The sequence below is a fragment of the Cololabis saira genome, chromosome 6, assembly GCF_033807715.1.
Source record: "Cololabis saira isolate AMF1-May2022 chromosome 6, fColSai1.1, whole genome shotgun sequence".
Classification (NCBI taxonomy): domain Eukaryota; kingdom Metazoa; phylum Chordata; class Actinopteri; order Beloniformes; family Belonidae; genus Cololabis; species Cololabis saira.
Genome location: NC_084592.1, coordinates 12,048,021 through 12,054,686, shown reverse-complemented (window position 1 = coordinate 12,054,686; position 6,666 = coordinate 12,048,021).

The following is a 6,666-nucleotide window of genomic DNA, read 5'->3' as shown; positions in this document are numbered from 1 at the left end:
CTCCGCCTAATGTAAATGTGTATTTACAGGGCCACATTTCAGTATTTCTTTAGGTTAATTACATTCTGACTCTTTGGTGATGTAGGGTAGACACCTGGTTCATATGTCAATAAATGTGATGAAGAAAGGGGTGAGCATTCTCAAGTTATAAGCTTTTTTGTCACCTTTGCCCTATGCGGATTTACCTTTTTCAGAGATTGGGGTAGGTCTAAATAATAGCCAAAAATAATCTGCTACAGTACTATTATTCAGTAAAGCTGTTGCTTCAGTCAGAGTTGTTTATGGCTGCTGAGAAGACATTGCTATTGCCAGTAAAGAAAAAAATCGCGCTAAACAACTAATTTCCGTTTCTACTGAAATTACGTCCATTTCTACTGAAATGACTTCCATTTCTACTGAAATTTTCAGTTGTGTGTGTGAGAGGATTTTCAGTTGTGTTTGTGAGAGGATTTCCAGTTGTGTTTGTTAGAGGATTTTCAGTTGTGTGTGAGAGGATTTTCAGTTGTGTTTGTGAGAGGATTTCACCACTGTGTATGAGAGGATTTCACCACTTGAGTCCGAGTGGACCATGTTCTCTGCCTCCATTGTTGACGCGGCGGCTCGAAGTTGTGGACGCAAGGTCTCCGGTGCCTGTCATGGCGGCAATCCTAGAACCCGGTGGTGGACACCGAAAGTAAAGGATACCGTCAGACTGAAGAAGGAGTCCTACCGGGCTATGTTAGCCTGTGGGACTCCTAACACAGTAGATAGGTACCGGCAGGCCAAGCAAGCCGCAGCTAGGGCAGTCCTGGAGGCAAAAACTCGGGTCTGGGAGGAGTTCGGTGAGGCCATGGAAGAAGACCTTTGGTGGGCCTCGAGGAAATTCTGGCGGACCGTTCGACGCCTCAGAAGGGGGAAGCAGTACTCTGCCGGCACCATTTACGGTGCGGGATGGGAGCTGTTGACCTTGACTGGGGACATCGTCAGACGGTGGAAGGAATACTTCGAGCATCTCCTCAATCTGACTGACATGCCTTCCACTGAGGAAGCAGAGAGTGGGGGCTCTGGGGCGTGCTCATCCATCACCCAAGCCAAGGTCACTGAGGTGGTTCGTAAGCTCCTCAGTGGCAGGGCACCGCGGGTGGACGAGATTCGCCCTGAGTACCTCAAGGTCTGGATGTCGTAGGGCTGTCTTGGCTGACACGCCTCTGCGACATCGCATGGAGGAAGGGGACAGTACCGCTGCAGTGGCAAACCGGGGTGGTGGTCCCTCTTTTTAAAAAGGGGGACCGGAGAGTGTGTTCCAACTACAGGGGGATCACACTTCTCAGCCTCCCCGGGAAAGTCTACGCCAGGGTACTGGAGAGGAGAATACAGCCGATAGTTGAACCTCGGATTCAGGAGGAACAATGCGGTTTTTGTCCCATTCGTGGAACACTGGACCAGCTCTATATCCTCCGCAGGGTGCTTGAGGGTTCATGGGAATTTGCACAACCAGTCTACATGTGCTTTGTAGATCGGGAGAAGGCATTTGACCGTGTCCCTCGTGCCATTCTGTGGGGGGCGCTCAGTGAGCATGGGGTCCGGGGCCCTCTGGTAAGGGCTGTCCGGTCTCTGTATGATCGGAGCAGGAGTTTGGTTCGCATTGCCAGCAGTAGGTCAGACTTGTTCCCGGTGCATGTTGGACTCCGGCAGGGCTGCCCTTTGTCACCCATCCTGTTCATAATTTTTATGGACAGGATTTCTAGGCGTAGCCAGGGGCCGGAGGGGATCCGGTTTGGGAACCTCAGGACTTCATCTCTGCTTTTTGCGGATGATGTTGTCCTGTTGGCTTCTATGGACTGGGACCTTCAGCATGTGCTGGGGCGGTTTGAGGCAGAGTGCGACACGGCAGGGATGAGAATCAGTACCTCCAAGACCGAGGCCATGGTTCTCCAATGGGAAAGGGTGGCGTGCCTTCTCCGGGTGGGTGGAGAAATCTTGCCTCAGAGTTCAAGTATCTTGGGGTCTTGTTCACAAGTGAGGGAACCATGGAGCGTGAGATTGTCAGACGGATCGGTGCAGCATCCGCAGTTATGCGGTTGGTGTACCGGACCATCGTGGTGAAGAAGGAGCTGAGTGGAAAGGCGAGGGTCTCGATTTACCGGTCAATCTATGCACCTACCCTCACTTATGGTCATGGTAGTGACCGAAAGGACAAGATTGTGGATACAAGCGGCCGAGATGAGTTTCCTCCGCAGGGTGGCTGGACGCTCCCTTAGAGTAGAGGGTGAGGAGTTCGGTCACCCGGGAGGAGCTCGGAGTCGAGCCGCTGCTCCTTCACATTGAGAGGAGTCAGCTGCGGTGGCTTGGGCATCTGTATCGGATGCCTCCTGGTCGCCTCCCTAGGGAGGTGTTCCGGGCATGTCCCTCCTCCCTAGGGAGGTGTTCCAGGCATGTCCCACTGGGAGGAGACCCCGGGGAAGACCCAGGACACGCTGGCCTGGGATCGCATCAGACTCTCCTCGGAAGAGCTGGAGGAAGTGTCTGGGGTGAAGGAAGTCTGGGCATCTCTGCTGAGACTGCTGCCCCCGCGACTCTGTTCCGGATAAGAGGCGGAAAATGGATGGATGGATGGATGGATGGATGGATGGATGGATGGATGGATGGATGGATGGATGGATGGATGGATGGATGGATGGATGGATGGATGGATGGATGGATGGATGGATGGATTCTTTATGTAATAATTGCTCAGGGGTTGTGTTCTGGTCTCTGGAAAGCGCCTAGGGACAACTTCTTTTGCAATAGACGCTATATAAATGAAATTGAATTGAATTGAATTGAATTTGTATTTGAGGTCCATGTAGGTTTTCAACAGGGTGAAAAATGCCCTGGTTATCCTCGGGTAATTGTAAGAGCAGATTACAAGGTAATGGGAACTGATTGGTTTCAGTGTGACGCTGAAATCTATTTAGTCTAGGAACCTTTGATGGCTCACCAGGTGTGTTTCCGACTGGTTTTTGACCGCACGCACGTTAGGAATGTCATGCCATACCGGGCTGGTGTATGTCTGTAACTTGTAAAAACTGGATTATGTGAGTGACAAATAAATGTATATTGTGCACAACAAAGGCAGTTTAAGTGGACATTCATGCACCTCATGCACCTGACACCTGACCTCATGCACCTGACATGCAAAAAGTAAGCACGTCAAAAAGGTTTTCCATCGAGATACACCTCAGTGGCTTAAAGCGTTGGCTTAGCTTCTACTGTTTAAGTAAAAAACAGTTTGGATTAAAGCTGCAAGCAGGGATGAACGGGCCCTCGCACCCTTGTGCACGTTCAGGCGTGCTACGGTGGAAGCTCTTGTATGACTTGCATGTAGATGTCTTCAGGCCTGGACAGTTAGCGGATGACACCAGCCACGACTCTCTATATAAAACAAGTTATGGCAGAAAGTAGGAACTATCAGATATCGACCAATCAGATGAAGGGGCGGTGCTAATTTGCAGCAATTATGTTCAAGGACTCAAAACCGAGTCCATGACACCACCCATGAGTCTTTATCTCAAACCATTCAAACGTTATTGCAGAAAATCGGAACTATCACATATCGACCAATAAGAAGAAGGGGCGGGGCTAATGCATGCCAATGAAGGTCAAGTACTCAATACCGAGTCCGATGAAACCACGCACGAGTCTTTATGTCAAACCAAGTCATCGCCACGGTAACGCTTTTGACTGAGAAAAGTAATGCACGTCGTCACAGGATGAAGACGCACATATATTTACAAAATTACACGATTCATTCAAAAAAACTGTTCATTTTCGGCCATGGTGCCAAGAGACTTTTCTTTAAATTGTGACATGATACAGGTGTGTACCGATTTTCGTACATGTACGTCAAACCGTATTGTGGGGCTTGAGGCACAAAGTTTTCTAGGGGGCGCTGTTGAGCCATTAGACCACGCCCATTAATGCAAACCATTAAATATAAAATTTTTCGCCAGGCCTGGCTTGCGTGCAAAATTTGGTGACTTTTAGGGAACTATCAAATATGGACCAACCAGATGAAGGGGGGGCGCGCTTTTTGGCGACATGATACAGGTGTGTACCGATTTTCGTGCATGTACGTCAAACCGTATGGTGGGTTTTGAGGCACAAAGTTTTATCTGTATGGACAAATCAGATGAAGGGGGGGCACACTTTTTGGTGTCTAGTGTCACCACGGTAACGCTTTGGAATGAGAAAAGTAATGCGCGTGTGTGAGATACATGATTATATTGAGCATTGAGATACATGATTATTTTGCATGAGAGACATGATTATTTTGGTTGAAACTGGTTTACCCCCATATTATTTAATTTGAGACATTTGAGACATTATTGTATTTTATTTTATTTAGATTAGGATGTGTTTACATGATTCTGAAAACTGTAATTTTATTGTGGAACATGATTCATTCACTTAAAGGAGCCGTCTGTAAGAAATGGCCAAAACTGGTACTGCAGTGACTTTCAAAATATTGTTGAGCAGGGTGTACCCTCCCCCTCCTCCCCCCGACCAGAGGTTGCCAGGTAGGCTGCAGAATGCAGCAGGAACGTTGGCTGCCATAATTAGAGCCGAGCTGGCAACCCGGATGCCGAAACAATACTGACTTGGTGATTGGGAGATAGGTGGAGGGTGGAGCTTCAGGCCAAAACAAAAAATGACAACATAAACATCAGTTGAGGGCTGCAACTCCTCTTTTTAAACTGGAATATCCTGGCTTGAGTGCTGTTGTCAGTGACATAAGTATTTGAAATGAACATGATTTTTAAATGTCTGTTGACATATCGGGGTCATTTTATGATTCGTTTTATTATTGCTCTTACATACAGCTCCTTTAAGCTGTGAAACAGTTTATCATTCCTGGTAATGCACTGAAAGGACTGAGTTACACTCATTTTAGACAGGCAGTCGTTTGGGCAGCTAAATTGGCACATGTACTGCAACAGGGTCCTAATTCTCAGAATGAGACCAGAGTTTAAACAGAGTGCATCTGATGTCTAAATGAGCCTGTGTTCGTGTTTTCAGGTGAGCAATGAAGAGATAATGTGTAGAAATGTTATGTAGGATATGTTAAATGAAGGTATAAACTGTGCAGAGTAACTGTGCCGCGAATATGTGTGTGGAATGCATGTTTGTGGACACAGTAATTCTAACCTGTTGATATACTTACTGCAATGTCGAGTGGAAGTACAAAACCTCATCTGTAGCCAGGGATGAATGCAGGTTGAATGCTATGTGTGTGAAACGGTTTGATTATAGTTATATTTAAACAGAGTAATGTAATGCAGATACATTTCGTTTTTGTGGCTAAAGAGTATTGTTTTTGGTAACGTTTGAAAAGCATGGTGAAGATTATTTTATTTTGTTTACAATTTGAAAACGTTTTATGGTTACAGTAATGTGACATCTGATTTGGTGAAATGGGGGATAATTTGATAACTGGTGATATATTTGACAAAAGAGAGTTGTGATGATATAGTGTTTAAAAGTGAGAATATTGATTGACTGTTGCTATTTTGAAATATGAATCTGATGCACCTTTGTTTGTGATGATTGATAATTTTGATAACTGATAATTCTGATATGTTTATTGATAAATTGTGATTTTGGTTATTGATTATTGCTAATTTGAGAATGAGACCAGAGTTTAAACAGAGTGCATCTGATGTCTAAATGAGCCTGTGTTCGTGTTTTCAGATTAAACCACCTTAAAAATCCCTACGCCTTGGAAAATGATTCCTTTTATTCCAAGTGTGTAACACATGGTCGCAGGATCGAGACACACATTTTGATGTATAACACACCTGGGTGCACGTTACGGTTCGGGTGAAGAAGCGGCCGAAGAAATGGCATAAATTGCGCCAAAATTACACAATTAATATTAAATGGCCACCTTCCTGTTCGGTTTCAGCCATGGCACCAAGAGACTTTGGCACGAAGTTTTCTAGGAGGCGCTGTTGAGCCTATAGGCCACGCCCATTAATGCAAACAATTAAATATCAAATTTTTCGCCAGGCCTGGCTTGCGTGCAAAATTTGATGACTTTTGGGGCACATTTAGCGGGGCAAAAAGGCCCCCATTTCATCGGAAGAAGGAAAAAAAAAAAAACGAGTATGAGAAAAATTCCTACAGACACAATAGGGCCTTCGCAGTCAGTGTTCGGGCTCCTAATTAAAGATAAAGACAAATGTCTCTAAGGCCTGATGTGGCGGGATGCAGGTTGCATCATCAGCATGCACAGTGGTAAAAAAAAACAACTAAAAAACAATTGAATATGAACCATTCTGTTGAGGCTTTTATGTGTGCCGAAAAAGCTTTAAAATAAAATAAGTAGGGGCCTCCCCCAGAAAATCTTTAATGAAGTAAATGCCATTTTCAGCTTTCTGGTGCATTTTAATTGGTTGTTAGACATCTATCTTTACAGAGCAGACATGGGCTTATACTTGGCCATACATTAATATGATTGTTTTATGTTTAAATTGGATGAAACACTGAAAATAAAGTTGAAAAATCAATAACAACCCCTTCCTTTGTTACGCAAAATAAAACAAGGCAATCTTTTATGTTTAATGTAACCTCAATTTGATGTGACATAGGGCCAAGTTTGAACATTTAACAAAATGGGGGGAAGGTGGCTCAGTTGGTAGAGCGTCA